General features: G+C 41.0%; 1 protein-coding gene across 1 annotated transcript in view; it reads right to left on the bottom strand.

Annotated features, from left to right (window-relative positions):
- The window catches only part of CAPZA3 (capping actin protein of muscle Z-line subunit alpha 3), a 37,711-nt gene that overhangs the window by 5,704 nt on the left and 8,821 nt on the right, over window positions 1-23,186 (bottom strand). The window lies entirely within an intron of this gene.

The raw sequence follows: 23,186 nt of genomic DNA, 5'->3' as shown, positions 1-23,186 counted from the left end.
AGGTAGATATAATTAGATTTTAAAAAATAAAAAGAACAACCCACAAAGAAAAAACAAGGAAAGCTGTTATCTTCATTTAAGTAACAAGGAATGACTTACCCGGTGCTGGTGTTGTTGCTGGTGCAGCTGCTGGAGGTTGTGGTGCTGTTGTCGGTTTTGGTGTTGGTTGAGTTGTTGAAGGGGCTGCCGCAGGAGGAACGGTGGGGGCTGATAGATAGATAGATAGATAGATAGATAGATAGATAGATAGATAGATAGATAGATAGATAGATAGAAAATGGATGATAAGTAGGTAGGTAGATGATAGATAGATCGATGGATGGATGGATGGATGGATGGATGGATGGATGGATGGATGGATGGATGGACAGACAGATAGATACATGGATAGATAATAAATGATGAGATAGATACATGATAGATAGAAGATAAATAATAATTAGATAGGTAGGTAGGTAGATATAATTAGATTTAAAAAAATAAAAAGAACAACCCACAAAGAAAAAACAAGGAAAGCAGTTATCTTCAATTAAATAACAAAGGGTGACTTACCCGGTGCTGGCGTTGTTGCTGGTGCAGCTGCTGGCGCTTGTGGTGCTGTTGTCGGTTTTGCTGCTGGCTCAGTCTTTAAAGGGGCCGCCGCAGGAGGAACGGTGGGGGCTGATAGATAGATAGACGATAGAGATAGATAGATAGATAGATAGATAGACAATAAATGATGAGATAGATAGGTACTTGATAGATAGAAGATAAATAATGATTATATAGATATATTAGATATAGATAGATAGATAGATATAATTAGATTAAAAAAAATAAAAATAACAACCCACAAAATAAAAACTAAAAACAAGGAAAGCTGTTATCTTCATTTAAGTAACAAGGGATGACTTACCCGGTGCTGGCGTTGTTGCTGGTGCAGCTGCTGGAGCTTGTGGTTCGGTTGTCGGTTTTGGTGCTGGCTGAGTTGTTAAAGGGGCTGCCGCAGGAGGAACGGTGGGGGCTGCTGAATTGTTTTTTTTTTTTTAAATAGACATTAAAAACACACAGAAAAACAACAACCTCCAAGAAACAAAAAGGAAAGCTGTTTTCTGTAAGTAACTGATAAGAGATGACTTACCAGGAGCTTGGGGACTGACCGCTGCTGTTGGTTGTGGAGCTATTTAATTTTTCGTTTCCAAGGGCATTTGGCAGAAGAAATAATAGAAGAAAAAAAAATATTAGGACTTGTATATTAAAACGTGACCAACCCCTCCCCCAAAGGAAGAGTCTTATCTTCAATTAGGTGACTTAGCAATAGCACTTAGACTTATATATCGCTTTACAGTGCTTGACAGCCCTCTCTAAGCGGTTTACAGAGTCAGCATATGGCCCCCAACAATTTGGGTCCTCAATTTATCCACCTCGGAAGGACGGAAGGCTGAGTCGACCTTGAGCCGATCAGGATCGAACTGTTGACAGTCGGCAGAATTAGCCTGCAATACTGCATTCTAACTACTGCGCCACCATGACTTACCCGGTACTTGCGTTGTTGCTGGAGCAACCCCTGGAACTTGGGGTTCTGTGGTTGGTTTTGGTGCTGGCTGAGTTGTTAAAGGGACAGCTGCAGGAGGAATGGTGGGACCTGCTGAATTGTTTTTTTTAAAAGAAAGTATAGACATTAAAAAAAGGAGGAAATGCTAAAGTGGAGAGTTGTTAAAGAAGATGATGTTAAGTATTATTGTTTAGAATAGAATAGAATAGAATAGAATAGAATAGAATAGAATAGAATAGAATAGAATAGAATAGAATAGAATAGAATTTTTTATTGGCCAAGTGTGATTGGACACGCAAGGAATTTGTCTTGGTGCATATGCTCTCAGTGTACATAAAAGATACGTTCATCAAGAATCATAAGGTACAACACTTAATGACAGTCATAGGGTACAAATAATCAGGAAACAATATCAATATAAATCGTAAGGATACAAGCAACAAAATTACAGTCATACAGTCATAAGTGGGAGGAGATGGGTGATGGGAACAATGAGAAGATTAATAGTAGTGCAGACTTAGTAACTAGTTTGACAGTGTTGAGGGAATTATTTGTTTAGCAGAGTGATGGCGTTGGGGAAAAAACTGTTCTTGTGTCTAGTTGTTCTGGTGTGCAGTGCTCTATAGCGTCGTTTTGAGGATAGGAGTTGAAACAGTTTATGTCCAGGATGTGAGGGGTCTGTAGATATTTTCACAGCCCTCTTTTTGACTCGATATATTATATTATCATATTATTCAATATTATTCAATATTACAGTGATGAACACCACAACAAATATGTGTTTCATGATTGTTTAAAAATAACCGAACCCAGACCACACACTGTTTGATGAAAATTGAATGTTATATAAATAAAACATTGAAAAAAAAAACACAAAGGAAAACAACTCACAAAGAAACAAAAAGAAAAGATGTTATTATCTGATAGAGGTTTTTTTTTTTTTTTTTACCAGGAGCTTGGGGACTGACTGCTGTTGCTGGTTGTGGAGCTGTTTGAAGTTTTCATTTCCAAGGAGATTTGCCATAAGAAATAATACAAGAAAAAAAATATTAGGACTTGTATATTGAAGCTCGAAAAAAGGGGAGGGAAAGGAGGGGGAGCAGAAATAATGATACTGAGATTATATTTTGCTTTTCAATATTTCTGTATTAAGACTGAAAAATTCAGTCAATTTGGAGTGTGATAATCCCCATCCCACCTTGCAATTTAACTTCCTGTTGAGGCCATGATAGTTCTGGAGTGGACTTCTTGTCTGCAGGCTGATCACTTACAGATTGGGGAGGAACATTTTATTTATTTATTTATTTATTAAATTTTTATACCGCCCCCTCTCCCGAAGGACTCGGGGCGGTGAACAGCCAAAATTAAAAACACACAATACAAACATTAAAATACTATAAAATGAAATTAAATTTATCTTTGGCTTCCCCAGTTTAAAACCCCTTACCCATAAAATTCCCCAATTAAAAGATTTTTAACCCAGCCTGGCTTGCTGAAATAAAAAAGTCTTCAGGGCCCGGCGGAAGGTCCGGAGGTCCGGGATCAGTCGTATCCCTGGGGGTAGCTCATTCCAGAGGGCGGGTGCCCCCACAGAGAAGGCTCTTCCCCGGGGGGGTTGCCAGCTGACATTGCTTGACCGATGGCACCCTGAGGAGGCCCTCTCTGTGGGAGCGTATTGGCCGGTGGGAGGTTATCGGTGGCAGATAACCTCTCACATTTGCATCACTCACAATAATTGCAGATGAGAAACTGCAAGTGGTTATAAATAATTTGTGTTACAAAACCTCAATAGCCCCATTTATTCATAAAACAGTATGTAAGGTGTGACCCCCATCAGCCCCCATGCAATCCCATCCAGTACCACAAAGTCGTGCTCCCTGAAATGTGTTGGCAAATAGACAATTTAGTTGATACTATTTTTTTTTTTAAAGAAATGTAATTCGGAACGAACATGGTAGAAAGAAATCAATTCCAGCCTATTTCATGGCATATTTTAGATACAGATTGAGGCTTATCAACTACTAGGATGCCTCTGGGAAAGAGCCTGTCTCTGTTTCATTTTTAAATCTCACAAAACTCTCTTAAAGGCTGCAAACTTGCCTGAAAGTGGTGTATTGGGAGCATTTGGAGTGAAGGTTGGTGGTGAAAGAAAGTAGGATTGGGAATGGTTTTCATTTCAGAAGTTTCTGCTTCTATTTCACTCTTAGATTGCTCCACAAAATAAATGAAAATGTTCTACCGTGTTTCTCCAAAAATAAGACCCTGTCTTATATTTTTCTGAACCCCAAAATAAGCTCTTGGTCTTATTTTTGGGGAGGTCTTATTATTTTGGGGCGTGTGGAGCAAGATGGGGCTCCTCTTGCCATCTTACCTGATTTCCAGCTCTGCGTTTAAATATTTTTGGGGAGGGCTTATTTTAGCACATGCGCTCAAAAGCCCGATTGGGCTTATTATCAGGGGATGTCTTATTTTCAGGGAAACAGGGTAGTAGCATCATCACAATCATCAGATGGCTTATTGGGACCCAACAGAAGGTTGACAGGCTGAACGGAGACCTACAAGTCAGCAAATGTTGCCCATCCAATCTTATGAGGCTGACATCCCTCAGGATGTACCAACCATCATTGAGTAGGTTCTCCCTAGAACAGGGGTATCAAAGTCGCATCGTCACAGTGGCATCATGTGATGTATCATGACTTTTTTCCCTTCACTAAACCCAGTAGGGGTGGGGCCAGCACCTGACGCATCTGGGCTGCGGGCCGCAAATTTGACAGCCCTGCCTTAGAAATTCTGTTATCAATTATGGTAATTATTTCCTGTGTCCCTTCTACATCTTCAGGGATGTGAAAGGATGAGACCAAAATACCCACACCAGAAGTTCTTCAACCTATCAGCTGGGGAGTCAGCCGACGTCTAAGAAACAGCAGAAAAACGAGTGTGTATTAAGGCATCTGTGTCATTAAGGGCAGCTAGAGTGCCCCATGAGAAGCGGTCTGCATTTTATCTTGGTTTTACCAGGGGTTTCTGGTTTCTTGTCCTTTTCACCTTGGGTATCCACTGCTTGCTTTGCTGGTGTTGCTGGTGCAGTTGCCGGAGGTTGTGGTGCTGTGGTCGGTTTTGCTGTTGGTTCAGTTGTTAAAGGGGCTGCCGCAGGAGCAGTGGTAGGAGCTGATAGATAGATAGATAGATAGATAGATAGATAGATAGATAGATAGATACATAGATAGATACATAGAAGATAAATAATGATTAGGTAGATAGATAGAAGATAAATAATGATTAGATAGATAGATACATACATACATACATACATCATAGATAGAAGATAAATAATGATTAGATAGATAGATAGAAGATAAATAATTAGATTGATAGATTGATCGATAGATAGAAGATAAATAATGATTAGATAGATAGATAGATAATTAGATCGATAGATAGATAGATAGATACATACATACATACATACATACATCATAGATAGAAGATAAATAATGATTAGATAGATAGATACATGATAGAAGATAAATAATGATTAGATAGATAGATAATTAGATAGATAGATAGATACATACATACATACATACATACATACATACATCATAGATAGAAGATAAATAATGATTAGATAGATAGATACATGATAGAAGATAAATAATGATTAGATAGATAGATAATTAGATAGATAGATAGATAGATAGATAGATAGATAGATACATACATACATACATACATACATACATACATACATACATCATAGATAGAAGATAAATAATGATTAGATAGATAGATACATGATAGAAGATAAATAATGATTAGATAGATAGATAGATAGATAGAAGATAAATAATTAGACAGATAGATACATACATACACACATACATACATGATAGATAGAAGATAAATATTGATTAGATAGATAGATACATGATAGATAGAAGATAAATAATAATTAGATAGATAGTTAGATAGATAGATACATGATAGAAGATAAATAATGATTAGATAGATAGATACATGATAGAAGATAAATAATGATTAGATAGATAGATAGATAGATAGATAGATAGATAGATAGATAGATAGATAGATGATAGATATAATTAGATTTTTTAAAAAATAAAAAGAACAACCCACAAAGAAAAAACAAGGAAAGCAGTTATCTTCAATTAAATAACAAAGGGTGACTTACCCGGTGCTGGCGTTGTTGCTGGTGCAGCTGCTGGCGCTTGTGGTGCTGTTGTCGGTTTTGCTGCTGGCTCAGTCTTTAAAGGGGCTGCCGCAGGAGGAACGGTAGGACCTGCTGATTTTTTTTAAAAAAATATAGACATTAAAAATACAAAGGAAAACAGCAACCCACCAAGAAACAAAAAGGAAAGATGTTAACTCTAATTATCTGATAAGGGGTGATTTACCAGGAGCCTGGGGAGTGACTGCTGTTGCTGGTTGTGGAGCTGTTTGAGGTTTTCATTTCCAAGGGAATTTGCCAGAAGAAATAATATAAGAAAAAAAAAATTAGAACTTGTATATTGAAGCTTGAAAGGATATTTTGTTTTTTAATATTTTTGTAGTAAGATTGAAAAATTCAGCCAATTTGGAAGGCGAAAATCCTTATCTCAAACAATTTCCAAACAAGGAAATGTTATCTTCAATTAAGTAATAAGGGGTGATTTACTAGGAGTCTTGGGACTGTTGTTCAGCTGTTTCAGGGGTTCCCAAGAAACTTTGCCAAATTTTACTGGTACAAGAAAAACTATTAAGCCATAAATATTGAAAGTTAATAGGAGAGAGAACAAAGCAATAGTAATGAAACTCAAATTGTATTCTACTTTTCAAGATTTCTCTAATAAGACTTAACAATTCTTGCTGAAAGAATTTGCTTTTCAAAATGAAATGGACAAATAAATAAATTCGGATCCTTTGGAAGGTCCAAAATCTCATATCACCTTGAGCTTTACTCTCTGGTTGAGGCTGAGATGGGGCTGGAGTGGACTTCTGGTCTCCAGGCTTATCACTTACAGGTTGGGGAGGGGCTTTTGCATCACTCACAGTAGCTGAAGATGAGAAATTGCAAAGGGTTGGAGGATGCAAAATTTACAAATCATTTGCATTGCAAACCAGAAACAAACAATGGCCCAAATTATTCATAAAACAACATGTAAACGTGGTCTCCATCACTTCATGTGCAATCCAAACCAACATCACAAACTTATGCCCTGGAAATATGTTGGCAAATAGACAATTGTGTTGATATGATTTTTTTTAAAATAAAAAAGTGTAATTCAAAATAGGCATGTCAGAAGGAAACAAATTTCAGCCCATTTCATGGTATATTTTGGACAGGAACTGAGGAATATCAGCAATTAGGATATCTCTGGGAAAGAGCTTGCCTCCATTTCATACTTAATAGCTCTAGCAACAGCACTTATATACGATTCCATAGTACTTTATAGCACACTCTGAGCAGTTTACAGAGTCAGCACATTGCCCCCAACAATCTGGGTCCTCATTTTACTGACTTCGAAAGGATGGAAGGCTGAGTCAACCTTGAGCTGATCAGGATTGAACTGTTGGCTATGGGCAGAGTTTGCCTGCACTATTGCATTCTAACTACTGCGCCACCAGGGTTCCTTAACTGTCACAAAACTCCCTTAAAGGCCTTAGACCTGCCTGGAAGTGGTATTTTGAGAGCATTTGAAGTGGAGATTGTAGGACTGGTTTTCATACCAGGAGTCACCTGCGCCTATTTTCACTCTTAACCACCTCCACAAAATTATCGCAAATCTTCATTCCAACCTATCCTTGTGGTATCATCAGATGATTGGATGGTTTACTGGAACCATCCAGAAGACTTATAGATGGAACTGAGACCCGCAAACCCGCAAATGTTGCTTATACTGTTACATGGGTGGGAAATGTTTTCCTGAGATTATAGGCAACACTGTTTAAGTCCCCATATAAAAACTACTTCCGCTGTACTTCTACCTCTTTTTAAACAACTGTAGAGGGCTGACAATCAAATACCAGCCTCAGATGTTTTTTGAGTTGTTGGCTAGGATGTCGGCCAAGATTAAAGCAAAAGCAGAAGAGTTAATCTATGTTAATACATGGTCATCCCAGTAGTGGGTTGCCCCTGGTTCACATCGGTTCTATAGAACCGGTAGTAAAACTGGCGGGAGGCTCCGCCCACGGACCCTGACATCACTAAAATGGTTCTGCGCATGCGCAGAAGAGCGTGCACATGGCCCCGCTGCAAACCGGTAGTAAAGGTAAGTAGAACCCACCCCGGGTCATCCCAGTGGTGGGATTCAGCCAGTTCGCACCTATTCAGGGGACCAGGTTGTTAGCTTTCTAAACAGTTCAGAGAACCAGTTGTTGGAAGAAATCTTACTTTGTTTTTTTTCACTTTACAAGGCTAATCCTGTAAGGAAGGAAACATTCTGGTGTTGTTTCTAGCCTAATCTTTATTGCCCTGCTTACAGAAACTGCCTCTCTGGTTAACCCTTATTACATTGTAACAGCTAAGGCAAAGCGCCCATCGACGTGAGTGACGTTGAGTTGGCCATGCCCACACGGTCACATGACCACTGAGCCACACCTACCCAGCTGGACATTAGGGCAGAGAACCGGTTGTTAAATTATTTGAATCCCACCACTGAATCATCCTTATGGGTATCCAGAATGTCCCTGGCATGCAATTTGAATTCTGTGTCATTAAGGGCAGCTAGAATGCCCCTGAAGAACAATCTGAATTTTATCTTGGTTTTACCAGGAGTTTCTGGTTTCTTGTCCTTTGCAACTTGGGCATCTGTTCCTTGCTTTGCTGCGGGTGTAACCCCTGGAGCTTGTGGTTCTGTTGTTGGTTTTGGTACTGGCTCAGTCGTTAAAGGGACCACTGCAGGAGGAATGGTGGGACCTGCTTTAAAAAACAAAAACAAAAAACATTGATATTAAAAACACACAAAAATAAAACAATGCACAAAGAATAAAAAAAAGAAAAGATGTTACGTCTAATTAACCGATAAGAGGTTATTTACCAGGAGCCTGGGGACTGACTGCTGTTGCAGGTTGTGGAGCTGTTTGAGATTTTCATTTCCAAGGGTATTTACCAGAAGAAATAATAGAAGAAAACAAAATTAGGACTTGCGTGTTGAAACTTGAAAAGAGAGGTAAACATGAAAAATGTAATGATTCTGAAACGGCATTCTGCTTTTCAAGATTTCTGTAGTAACGCTGAAAATGCAGACAATTTGGAACATCAAGATTCCCCAACCCAGCTTGCATTTTTTTAAACTTCCTGTTGAGGCTGCGATGGTTCTGGAGTGGACTTCTTGCCTTCAGGTTGATCAGTTATAAGTTTCGGAGGGACCAGGAGACTTTGGTGCTTTCTGAGCTTGATTGTTTTCTTGCAGATATTTCATTGCCAAACTAGGTAACTTCATCAGTGCTAGTAAGAAGTAGGGCCATGATGGTGAACCTATGGCACGCGTGCCACCTGTGGAGCCATATCAGTGGGCATGCAAGCTCAGCTCTGGTACGTATGTGTGCGCCGGCCAGCTGATTTTCAGGCCTTCTGTGCCCACCAGAAGTAGGGAAACAGACTGTTTCCTGCCTCCGAAGGGCCTGGGAGGGTGAGGAAGGCCCATTCTTTGCTCTTCCTGGGCTCCAGGGCCTTTCTAGGAGCCTGAAAAGGGTGAAAACGGCCTCCCCACCCCCCAGGGAGGCCTTCCAGAGGCCAGAAATGGCCCATTTGCCGACTTCCAGTCCCACCGGAAGTTGGGAAATGGGCCATTTGCCAACTTCCGGTGGGACCGGAAGTCAGCAAATGGGCCGTTTCCGGCCTCCAGAGGGCCTCCGGGGATGGAGGGGTGGGGAAGGTCATTTTCGCCCTTCCCAAGCTCCTAGAAAGGCTCTGGAGCCTGGGGAGGGGGAAAATGGGCCTACTGGGGGGAGCACAGGGAGACACGCACGCATGCACGGGGCACATAGAATTATGGGTGTGGGTATGCGTGATCCACCCCGCACTCCCCCCGCTTTTGTCATGTGATGGCAAAAAGGTTAGCCATCACTGAGATAGGGTGCGCTCTCATTTTATGTCCTGGTGACTCTGCCTGTCAGTGTTGCTGGAAATGTTCTTGGAAGTTCTTTGGTTGGGCTGGTTACTGTTAACTGGTCTGGCAGTTCCTTGATTAGGGTTCTCCAAAAAACCCCCATTTTAACCCTGAGCTAGAAATATTCTCCTTTACGGGGAGGGGCTTTTTCACGTGAATATGCAATTCACATGAAATATGGGTTCCCTTTTATTTTGTATATCAAATGGTGAAATTAGAACAATAGACTTCCTCATTAATAAATACATTAGGGAAGGAGATTTCTACAGGTAATCCTTGATTTACCACAGTTCAAAGTTACAACATCACTGAAACAAGTGACTTATGACCATGTTTCGCACTTATGACCATTTGCAGCAGCCCCATAGTCACATCATCAAAATTCAGACAGTTGACAACTGACTCATGAAAGTTGCAATGTGCCGGGATCATGTGATCACCTTTTGCGACCTTCTGACAAGCAAAGTCAAGGGGTAAACCAGATTCACTTACCAACTGTGGCAAGAAAGGTCGTAAAATGGGGCAAAACTCACTTAACGACATAAATTTGGGGCTCAATTGTGGTTGTAAATCAAGGATTACCTCTATTTCATCCATACTGAAAAGATCTTAAAGGTTCCCCTCGCACATATGTGCTAGTCCTTCCCAACTCTAGGGGGCAGTGCTCATCTCTGTTTCAAAGCTGAAGAACCAGCGCTGTCCAAAGATGTGTCCATAGTCATGTGGCTGGCATGACTAAATGCCAAAGGCACATGGAACACTGTTATCTTCCCACCAAAGGTGGTCCTTATTTTTCTACTTGCATTTTTTACATGCTTTCGAATTGCTAGGTTGGCAGAAGCTGGGACAAGTAACGGGAACTCACCCCGTTATGCGGCACTAGGGATTCGAACCGCTGAATTGCCGACCTTTCAATCAACAAGCTCAAAGTCTTAGCCACTGAGCCACTGCGTCCCTGAAGAAAAGATCTTAGAGAGGTATAAAGGCTACTGTAGCTCTTCTCTCCTTTAGGAATTCTCTGACGTCAATTAAATATCACGCTGGGTCTCCATTCCTGCTTCCAAATGCTTTTAATATTGAATTGTTTTCTTCTGAGATTGTGTGTCTCATTGGGTGTCTGACATTTACACAACAGCTAATGAATGAAGTGTGTCTGCACATAGTCGAAGACTCACATGGTTCTACTTTTTTCTCCAGATCACTGGGCCAAAAAACTACTCACAATTTCCTTAAATCATGGGCTATATTTTGCTAAGATATTCGCCCACTTACAGTTCTAAAAATACTTTTTAGCAACAAAGAACTAATAGTAGTAAAAAATCTCTGGTCCTCTGTAGTGATTCTCAGTCATCCAGATCATGATTGTCCCAAGGTGCTTTTTCAGGAGGCAACTGGACTTTTTGGTTTTTTCTTTGAGGATGTTTTGCCTATCATCCAAGAAGCTTCTTCAGCTCTGATTGGATGGTGGGGAATGGAAGGATTTATATTCCTTGCATACAGCTGGTCATTTGCATCTTTTTAGAGGGTCACTGAAGCACTTGGAGGTTTATCATATACAGCACCCTTTGAATGGTGTGGGAGTACAAATGGATTTCCAGAGGGAAAAAAATTGCAGACTACAGGAACGAGGAACACTACTCAGATGACCTTGACGACACAGATAAGCCTAAGTGCTTCAACAACCCTCTAAAACAGGGGTGTCAAACTTGTGGGCCGCCTGCCAGATGCGTCATGCACTGGCCACACCCATACCCAGTTTAGCGAAGGGGAAAAAGTCAGGGGTGAAATGCTCCCAGTTCGGAACGGCTTGGGCGAGTAGGTAGCGATGGCGGCGGGCAGTTCGGAGAACCGGTAGCAAAAATCCCTGCCCCCGCCCCCCATACCCAGCTGAGCCGCACAATCATCAGAGGCTTTTTTTCTTTTAAATGGCTCTGACAATCCAAGCTCTGACAATCCCAGCTGAGTTGCCTGATTGGCAGAGGGATTTTTAAAAACCCTCTGATGATCAGGCAACTCTGCTGGGATCGTCAGAGCCTTTTGAAAGCATTTTTTACATGGTTTTACATATAAAAAATGGTTTTAAAAGTAAAAAAAAATTGGCCACGCCCACCCAGTCACATTACCCCCACCACCACCAAACACGCCCACAGAACCGGTAGTAACAAATTTTAGATTTCACCACTGGAAAAAGTCCTGATATGTCACGTTACGCCACCATGACAACGTGAGTTTGACATCCCTTTTCTTTTCCTTTTAGTATTTTTAGTTTCTCCAAATTCAGTTTTAAATCCAGTTATAAAATTTCCTTTCTTGGGCTTTAATATTTTAACCTCGTCGTTGTTCTTCCTTCAAGTGTCAAAACTGTCAAAGATATTTCAAATCCTCATAAAAAGTACTTTCCCTCGGGTTTCTTTTTCTTATATTAATTTTAATTTCTCCAGATCCAATTTTAAATCCAGTTATAAAGTTTTTTTTCTTGGGCTTTGGTACTTTAACCACCTCTTTATTCTTCTCCCTCCATTAAAATTCTCAAGAGCCAATTAGCTGCTCATTTCCACTCCGGGACACCTTTGAAGTTTTTTTTTTAATTTCCTTTTTTACTTGTGAGTTGGCCAATCACTCACCCAGTACCAGCACTCCATTCAAACACCGCTCCTACACAAAAATCTTACTCCGGTTGCCCCAGCTTCAGAGCAGTCATTTTTTAATGGCCACCACTCTTGCCACCGGTTCGAAGAGCAGCCTTTGACCTTTCAAGGAATCTGCCTATTCGTCTTGGTCATCCAAGGCACCTCTCCTTCTCACTATCCCTACAGGACAGTTTTGGTCCAAAGACCCACCGACAGCAGTTTGGCCGGCTGGATTTTCACGGAGTTCATCGGAGCCCGCTATTTTTCCAGCCAATCTCGCCGCAATACTTCCGGTTTCTGACACCCCTTTTCTAAAAGGGTGCAAATGACCAGCTGGCTGCAAGGAATATAAATCCTTCCATTCCCCACTATCCTGCCAGAGATGAAGAAGCTTCTTGGATGAGAAGCAAAACGTCCTCAAAGAAAAAACCAAAAAGTCCAGTTGCCTCCTGAAAAAGCACCTTGGGACTCTGGTCATGTAGAATGCCTACATTGTGACAATTGAAAATTTTTTTACTTTTACCAGGTTTTTCGGGTTCCTTTGATGTTGTAAGTTCCACAGGCTGTTTTGTTTTGCTTTAGTATCTTGTGGTGGTTTACCTTTTGTTGCTGCTGGTTCGGTTTTGGGAGGGCCTGCCTCAAAAGTAACAGTCCGGACTGGGATTTTGGGGGGGGAAAATAAACATAATTTAGATACACTCATATATCTTTATTTTCTGGGAAAGCTTGCTATAACTCTGTAACATACAATCTATTGAAAAATGTGTTTAAAAACTCTGAAAGGAAACCCATAGAAAGAAAAGCTAACATGCATATATATAAACCTTAAGGAAAATTAATAAGGAGTAATCTTCCCTAGGAACATACTGTTTTTACCTTTAACAGTGGATAATTCTGGAGTGGAGGATCTGGTGTTCTAGTTATCCTTTTTTTTTCTTTTAAAACGTTCAATAGAAGTTACATCTGAGCAAGTGCACTGCACAAAAGGTTCATCTGCAAATTAGCTGACATTTATTACTTTGCATTGGGATGGACAAGGTTTTGGGGACAAAGGATCCAGCTTGCTTTCAGATAATATGCTGAACGTTATGCTTTCAGGCTGAGATAATAACAGTAAGACAGTTGGAAGGGACCTTGGAGGTCATCTAGTCCCGTGATGGCGAACCTATGGCACGTGTGGCACGCGGAGACATATCAGTGGGCACACAAGCTCAGCTCCGGCACACTGATTTTCAGGCCTTCTGGGCCCACCAGTCGGCAAACAGGCCATTTCCAGACTCCAGAGGACCTCCTAGGGGAGTGGGGGTGGGGAAGGTCGTTTTTGCCCTCCCCAGGCTCCTAGAAAGTTTCTGGAGCTGGGGGAGAGTGAAAAACGGGTCTACTGGGCCCACTGTGCCATCATGTGCCAAAAGTGGGGGGAGCATGGGGAGGATCATGTGCACATGCGTGGGAGGGCGGGGCACATAAAATTATGGGTGTCGGCACGCGCACGCGTGACCCCCCTGCGCTCCCCCTGCTTTTGGCATGCAACGGCAAAAAGGTTAGCCATCACTGATCTAGTCCAACCCCCTGCTCACGCAGGAGACTTATACTAGGGATTTGAACCGCCGAACTGCCGACCTTTCTCACCGACAAGCTCAGCATCTTATCCACTGAGCCACCTAGCCAGGCTAGGACAACTGGTTTTTTAAAAGTTGGCTGATATTTCAATGCAATTAGATGAGGAGACTTCCTGATAGAGGTAATCCTTGATTTACAACCACAATTCAAACCAGAAGTTCCATTACTCATTGAGCAAGAAAGTTCTTAAGTGAGTCACGCCTGACTTTATGATCTTTTTTGCCATAGTCATTAAACAAACCACTGCAGTTGTTAAGTGAATCATATAGTTGTAAACAAATCCAGCTTCCTCTATTGACTTCGTATGTTTGGAAACTGGCTGGGAAGGTTACAAACGGTGATCACATGTTCACATGACAGATTACATACAAATACATACCCATTGCCAGTGCCAGAATTTTGATCACATGACCATGGGGAGGTTGCAATGGTTGTAAGTGCAAGGACTGGTCATAAGTCCCTTTTTTTTCAGCGCCGTGGGAACTTCAAATGGAACTAAACTAATGGTTGCATGTCAAAGGACTACCTGTCACAATTTGCCTTGGGATACAACATTTTATAATCTGGCACCTGATGTTGGAGGTGGGCGTGGAAGCAGTAAGACTGCGTCTGGGAGTCCTATGTGGCTCAGGAGGCACAAATTATATTCTGTATAACCTTATGTCACAAGCTTATCTACGGTGAGCCTGAAAGGTAACTTGAATTTTATCTTGGTTTTACCAGAGGCTTCGCGCTTGGCAGCTTGGGCATCTGCTGTTTGCTTTGCTGGTGTTGCTGGTGCAGAAGGTTGTGGTTCTGTTGTTGGTTTGGGTGTTGGTTCAGTTGGGGCTGCTTTTTAGACAGAGACAGAGATAGAGATAGAGATAGATAGAGATAGAGATAGAGATAGATAGAGATAGAGATAGAGATAGAGATAGAGATAGAGATAGAGATAGAGATAGAGATAGAGATAGATAGACAGATAGATATAGATGAGAGAGAGAATGTTATAGATAGATAGATAGATAGATAGATAGATAGATAGATAGATATAGATGAGAGAGAGAGAATGTGATTAGATAGATAGACAGACAGACAGATAGATATAGATGAGAGAGAATGTTATAGATAGATAGATAGATGATAGATAGATAGATAGATAGATAGATAGATAGATAGATAGATAGATATAGATGAGAGAATGTTATAAATAGATAGATAGATAGATAGATAGATATAGATGAGAGAGAGAGAATGTGATTAGATAGATAGATAGACAGACAGACAGATAGATATAGATGAGAGAGAATGTTATAGATAGATAGATAGATGATAGATAGATAGATAGATAGATAGATAGATATAGATGAGAGAATGTTATAAATAGATAGATAGATAGATAGATAGATAGATAGATATAGATGAGAGAGAGAGAATGTGATTAGATAGATAGATAGACAGACAGACAGATAGATATAGATGAGAGAGAATGTTATAGATAGATAGATAGATGATAGATAGATAGATAGATAGATAGATAGATAGATAGATATAGATGAGAGAATGTTATAAATAGATAGATAGATAGATAGATAGATAGATAGATATAGATGAGAGAGAGAGAATGTGATTAGATAGATAGATAGACAGACAGACAGATAGATATAGATGAGAGAGAATGTTATAGATAGATAGATAGATAGAAATGAGAGAATATTATAGATAGATAGATAGATAGATAGATAGATAGATAGATAGATAGATAGATATAGATGAGAGAGAGAGAGAGAGATGGGTGGGTGGGTGGGGAGTGGGAGGGAGGAGAGGGATATATATATATATATATAATAGTGATAGAGATAAATAAGAGAGACAGAGACAGAGAGATGATCGAGAGAGTGATAGAGATAGTTAGATAGGAGAGAGAGAAAGACAGACAGACAGACATGATAGAGAGAGTGATAGAGATAGATAAATAAATAGGAGAGAGAGAAAGATAGTTAGATTAAACGTATAAAGAAAAATTCCAACCCACAAAGACAAAACAAGGAAAGCCATTATCTTCAATTAAGTAACAAAGGGTGACTTACCCGGTGCTGGCGTTGTTGCTGGTGCAGCTGCTGGCGCTTGTGGTGCTGTTGTTGGTTTTGCTGCTGGCTCAGTCTTTAAAGGGGCCGCCGCAGGAGGAACGGTGGGACCTGCTGAATTATTTTTTTTAAAAGTATAGACTTTAAAAACACAAAGAAAAAGCAACAATCCACAAGGAAACAATAAGGATAGATGTTATCTCTAATCATTTGACAAGGGATCATTTACCAGGAGCTGCGGGACTGGCTGCTATTACTGGTTGTGGAGCTGTTTGACGTTTTCATTTCCAAGGAGATTTGCCAGAAGATATAATACAAGAAAAAATATTAGGACTTGTATATAGAAACTTGACATAAGGAACAAACAAGGAAAGGTATTATCTTCAATTAAGTGAGAAAAGGTGATTTACCTGGTGCAGCTGCTGGAGCTTGTGGTTCTGTTGTCGGTTTTGATGCTGGCTGAGTCGTTAAAGGGGCCACCACAAGAGGACTGGTGGGACCCGCTGAATTTTAAAATATATATATACATTAAACACACACACATACACAACCAACCAACAACCCACAAAGAAAAAAAGAAGAAAAAATGACATCTCTGAATGATAAGGAGATATTTACCAGGAGCTTGGGGACTGCTGGTTGTTGCTGGTTGTTGAGCTGAGTGAAGTTTTCATTTCCAAGGCAAATTTTCCAGAAGAAATAATGGAAGAAGAAAAATATATTAGGATGATAGAGATAAATAGATAAATGAAAAAAAAAAAAAATGGAGAGACAGTTTGGTCTAGTGGTTAGGGCACTAGACTAGAAAGTGGAGATGGTGAGTTCGCTAGCCTTCAAAGCTATCTGGCTGACTTTTGGCCAGTCACACTCTCTCAGCCCAACCCACCTCACAGGACTGTTGTTGTAGGGAAAAATAGGAGGAAGAAGGTTTTTTGGATATGTTCCCCATCTTGAATTATTTGTATAAATAATATAGGTTGGATAGAAATAAATAAAATACATGTAAATATATATATGTATATATATATGTGTATATATATATATGTGTGTGTATGTATATATATATATATATATATATATATATATATATATATATATATATGGCGAGAGAGAGAAAGAGAGAGAGAGAGGGGAGAGAGAGAGAGAGAGAGAGAGAGAGAGAGAGAGAGAGAGAGAGAGAATACTAGCTGGACACCCATCCTTTGCTATGAAACTATGTGAGCGGGCTTGATAAATTGACACATAAAGCCTGAAACTTAATGTGTAACTCCGTAGCATCAGAGTGTCATAATGTATGGCAACTGGCAGTTGGAACAGAGGGGGAGGGGGAGTAGAATGTCCCACGCCCACGCCCGGTTTAGCGAAGAGGTAGCATCAGAGTGTGTTAATATAAGACAACTGGCAGTTGGGACAGAGTTCCTTTCAGATGGGGAGGGGGAGTAGAACATCTAATTCCTTAGCATCAGAGCGTGTGAATATAATACTGTATATGAAATACTAATGATCTGATGGTCATTTTGAAAAATCCTTTCTTAGCGAGCACCTAGAAGCCAAGAGGAATGTACATGCCAAATTTCAAGTTTGTAGGCTTTACCATTCTGAAGATTTCATGACGAGTGAATGGTATTTGGCTTATCTATCTCTACCTCTACCTCTACCTCTACCTATCTATCTATCTATCTATCTATCTATCTATCTATCTATCATCTCTCTCTCTCTCTCTCTCTCTCTCTCTCTCTTTATCTATCTATCTATCTATCTCTCTATCTCTCTATCTATCTATCTATCTATCTATCTATCTATCTATCATCTATCTAAAATTTAATTTCAGTTCCTTTGTTTTCCTTTCTTTTTAAGTTTATATACTTGAAAAGAAAGGGAAGCAAAGGAAACATAATGAAACTGAAATTATATTCTGCCTTTCAAAATTTATGTAGTAAAACCAAGAATTCAGATAATTTGGAATGTCAAAATTCTCATCCCACCTTGTACTTTAACTTCCGGTTGAGGCTGAGATGGTTCTGGAGTGGACTTCTTGTCTACAGTCTGAACACTTCCTGGCTGAGGAGGGACTTTTGCATCACTCACAATATCTGTAGATGAGAAATTCCAAGCAGTGTGAGTAAACAGGGCTCATGAAGTGATTTATATTACAAGCAGGAACAATGAGACCATGTCCCAATGTATTTATTTTTCAGTAAAGCAATTTATGTGAAACTAAGTTCCTCTTTTATTGTTTATATCAACTCGATTGCAGGAAATATGACTTCAGCAACAGAGTGGTCAATGCCTGGAATGCACTACCTGACTGTGGTTTCATCCCAAAACCTCACCCCATTCCTAAGTGGTCTGTAAGGGGCGTGCATAAGAGCACCAGCGTGCCTACCGTCCCTGTCCTAATGTTCCCTTTAATTGTATTCATTTTATGTATTCAATTTATGCTTATATATATTATCTAATATGTAATCGACAAATAAATAAATCTAAAAAAATTAGTTATAATGGTACAATTCCTTATTAACAGATTTCGCATGGATGAATTTTTTTGTTTTACATATCCCAAAAAGTTCTCAGATTGGGTTAACATGTCCTCCTTGTTCTCTTCATGATCTCCATCTGGAAAGCATAGCCTTAAAATCAAACCTTGTCCAGCTTTTTATGTATCTCTTTCTGAGCTGCTTTTCTCCATGGCACACTGCCTCCTAAAGAAGTACTAATGGAACCTCAAGTTAACAAGCTGTACTCTGATCTTGATTAGTACTCTCTCACCAGCTTGCACTGATGCCTGAAATGGACGACCGTAATCAGTTACAAGGTTGAAGGCTTTTGCCCCTTAAATGATTCTGACATCTTCTTGTAATTGAAAAACCAATCTTTCTCATGCTGGAAAAAGTAATTTCATATAAGCCCATTCATGTAGACCCAAGTCATTATTGTCCTCTTCCTCCTCTTCCTCTCCTCCTCCTCCTCCTCCTCCTCCTCCTCCTCCTCCTCCTCCTCCTCCTCCTCCTCCTCCTCCCAGTTTTACATTGTAATTTTTATTGCAGGTTCCAAGAAAATCAAATAATTAGTGTGTCCTCCTCCTCCTGCCCCCATTTGTCCTGTTTTCAAAATGTCCATGTCCTCCTTTGTCTGTTCTGAAACTTGATAACCCAATTCTCAAAACCAGGGATCTTCAAACTTGGCCATTTTAAGACTTGTGAATTTCAACTCCCGGAATTCCCCAGCCAGCTGTTTTATATAGATTTCAGTACAGATCAGATATGGGTTTCAGCAGGTTCTGACCAGTTCTGGAGAACCGGTAGCGGAAATTTTGAGTAGTTCGGAGAACTGGTAGTAAAAATTCTGACTGGCCCCGCTCCCATCTATTCTCTGCCTCCCAAGTCCCAGCTGATTGGGAGGAAATGGGGATTTTGCAGTAACCTTCCTCTGGAGTGGGGAGGGAATGGAGATTTTACAGTATCCTTCCCCTGCCACACCCACAAAGCCATGCCCACAAAGCCACACTCACAGAACCGGTAGTAAAAATTTTTGAAACCCATCACTGGTACAGATATTCCTTGAGCTACAACTGAGCCCAAAATTTCTGTTGCTAAGTGAGGCATTTGCAGGGGTGAAATGTAAAATGTGTTATTACCGGTTCTGTGGGCATGGCTTTGGGGGGGGGTAATGTGACTGGGTGGGCGTGGCCAACTTCTTTTTTTTTTTTTTTTTACTTTTCAAAGCATTTCTTCTAATGCTTTGAAAAACCTCTGGTGATCAGGCAACTCAGCTGGGATCGTCAGAGAGGCTTTTTAAAAAATGCTTTGAAAAGCCTCTCTGATGATCAGGCAACTCAGCTGGGATCGTCAGAGACTTTTCAAAACATTTTTTAAACCACCTCTTTGGCCAAGAGGTTGCAGAAAAAAATGCTTTGAAAAGCCTCTGAGGATCCCAGCTGAGCCGTGGGATCATCATTTTTTTTTTACTTTTAAAAGCATTTTTTCGTTGGAAGAGGTTGTAGAAAAAATGCTTTTAAAAGTAAAAAAAAAAAGCCTCTGATGATTGTGCAACTCAGCTGAGCATGGTGGGGGGGCACAAGGATTTTTGCTACCGGTTCTCCGAACCACCCGCCATCATCGCTCCTGGATTGGGCGATCCGGTCCGAACCGGGAGCATTTCACCCCTGGGCATTTGTTAAGTGAATCTTACCCCATTTTACTACCTTTCTTGTCACATTTGTTAAGTGAATCACTGCAGTTTATTTTATTTTTATTTTATTTTTGAATTTGTATACCGCCCTTCTCCCTGAGGACTCAGGGCGGTGAACAGCCAGATAAAAACATCAAATACAAATATTAAAACACATTTAAAAATATATATAGATTTGGCCCCATTAATTAAAACGATAAGCAAAACAGAACAATTAAAAAACCCTTAAAAAGAAATTAAGCCAGCCCGGCTTGTTGAAAAAAGAAGGTTTTAAGGGCACGGCGGAAGGCACTGAGGTCATGGATTCTCCTTATCTCAGGGGGCAACTGATTCCAGAGGGTAGGTGCCCCCACAGAGAAGGCCCTCCCCCTGGGGGTCACCAGCCTGCATTGTTTGGCTGATGGCACCCCGAGGAGGCCCTCTCTGTGGGAGCGCACGGGTCGGTGGGAGGTCGTCGGTGGCAGTAGGCAGTCTCGAAGATAGCTAGGCCCTATGCCATGGAGCGCTTTAAAGGTGATAACCAACACCTTGAAGCGCACCCGGAAGACCACCGGGAGCCAGTGCAGTTCACGCAGGAGCGGTGTTACATGGGAGCGCCACGCTGCTCCCGTCACTACCCGCGCTGCTGCGTTCTGTACCAGTTGGAGCCTCTGGGTGCTCCTCAAGGGGAGCCCCATGTAGAGAGCATTGCAGTAATCAAGGCGAGAGGTTACGAGGGCATGAGTGACTGTGCACAAGGAATCCCGATCAAGAAAGGGCCGCAACTGGCGGATCAGGCGAACCTGATAAAAGGTCCCCCTGGTTACAGCCGTCAGATGTTCCTCCAAGGACAGCTGCATATCCAGGAGGACTCCCAGATTGCGAGCCCTCTCTGTGGGGGCCAAAGACTTGCCCCCAATAGTCAGTGATGGAGTCAACTGACCATATCGGGATGCCGGGAACCACAGCCACTCAGTCTTGGAAGGGTTGAGCCTGAGCCTGTTCCTCCCCATCCAGATCCGTACAGCCTCCAGGCACTGGAGTTAGTTAAGTTAATAACATGGTTATTACGTGAATCTTGCTTCCCCATTGACTTTGCTTGTCAGAAGGTCGCAGAAGGAGATCCCATGACCTTGGTACACTGCAATTGTCATAAATAGGAGTCCATTGCAAAGCATCTGAATTTTGATCCCATGACCATGGGGATGCCGCAACAGTCGTAAGTGTCAATAATGGTCATAAGTCACCTTTTTCAGGGCAGTTGTAACCTTGAAAGGTCACTAAATGAACTGTTGTACTTCGAGGACTACCTGTACTGATGCATTTCTTTTTTATTTCCTTTTTTTGCAGGTATACACATCTAGTTTGGTGGGGATGTTGGAGACCTTGTCTGGACTTGCCTGGCACTGCTTCATTGCTTAAGTCATTTGGATTTCCAGATGTGCTTCTCCTCTAACATCTGGACCATTTGTTGTGCGGCAGGCCCAAAAGACTAATTACAACTTCCTTTACGGATGGTATTTTGCTAATACGTTAGTCCATGTACATTTTTTAAAAAGATTTTTTACTAACCAAAGATTGGAAGTAAAAAAAAATATCTCTGGCCAACTAGAATAGAATAGAATAGAATAGAATAGAATAGAATAGAATAGAATAGAATAGAATAGAATAGAATAGAATAGAGGTGAAACTCGAAAAATTAGAATATTGTGCAAAAGTTCATTTATTTCAGTAATGCAACTTAAAAGGTGAAACTAATATATGAGATAGACTCATTACATGCAAAGCAAGATAGTTCAAGCCTTGATTTGTCATACTTTTGATGATTATGGCTTACAGCTCATGAAAACCCCAAATTCACAATCTCAGAAAATTAGAATATTGTCAAAAGGTTCCATATTCTAGGCTCAAAGTGTCCCACTCTAATCAGCTAATTAAGCCATAACACCTGCAAAGGGTTCCTGAGCCTTTAAATGGTCTCTCAGTCTGGTTCAGTAGGAATCACAATCATGGGAAAGACTGCTGATCTGACAGTTGTGCAGAAAACCATCATTGACACCCTCCATAAGGAGGGAAAGCCTCAAAAGGTAATTGCAAAAGAAGTTGGATGTTCCCAAAGTGCTGTATCAAAGCACATTAATAGAAAGTTATGTGGAAGGGAAAAGTGTGGAAGAAAAAGGTGCACAAGCAGCAAGGATGGAGAGGATTGCCAGGAAAAGGCCATTCAAAAGTGTTGGGGACTTTCACAAGGAGTGGACTGAGGCTGGAGTCAGTGCATCAAGAACCACCACACACAGACGGATCCTGGACATGGGCTTCAAATGTCGTATTCCTCTTGTCAAGCCGCTCCTGAACAACAAACAACGTCAGAAGCGTCTTACCTGGGCTAAAGAAAAAAAGTCATCTTTTCTGATGAGAGCAACTTTTGCATCTCATTTGGAAACCATGGACCCAGAGTCTGGAGGAAGAATGGAGAGGCACACACTGCAAGATGCTTGAAGTCCAGTGTGAAGTTTCCACAGTCTGTGTTGATTTGGGGAGCCATGTCATCTGCTGGTGTTGGTCCACTGTGCTTCATTAAGTCCAGGGTCAATGCAGCTGTCTATCAGGAGATTTTGGAGCACTTCATGCTTCCTTCCGCAGACGAGCTTTATGGGGATGCTGACTTCATTTTCCAGCAGGACTTGGCACCTGCCCACACTGCCAAAAGTACCAAAACCTGGTTCAATGACCATGGGATTACTGTGCTTGATTGGCCAGCAAACTCGCCTGACCTGAACCCCATAGAGAATCTATGGGGCATTGCCAGGAGAAAGATGAGAGACATGAGACCGAACAATGCAGAAGAGCTGAAGGCCGCTATTGAAGCATCCTGGTCTTCCATAACACCTCAGCAGTGCCACAGTCTGATAGCATCCATGCCATGCCGCATTGAGGCAGTAATTGATGCAAAAGGGGCCCAAACCAAGTACTGAGTACATATGCATGCTTATACTTTTCAGAGGTCCGATATTGTTCTATGTACAATCCTTGTTTTATTGATTTCATGTAATAT

This window comes from Pituophis catenifer, unplaced genomic scaffold (assembly GCF_029215685.1).
Source record: "Pituophis catenifer annectens isolate HBS135680 unplaced genomic scaffold, rPitCat1.0.hap2 SCAF_7, whole genome shotgun sequence".
In the NCBI taxonomy this organism is placed as follows: Eukaryota; Metazoa; Chordata; class Lepidosauria; order Squamata; family Colubridae; genus Pituophis; species Pituophis catenifer.
The sequence above is the reverse complement of the archived record's forward strand: the minus strand, read 5'-3'. Positions and strand labels throughout refer to the sequence as shown.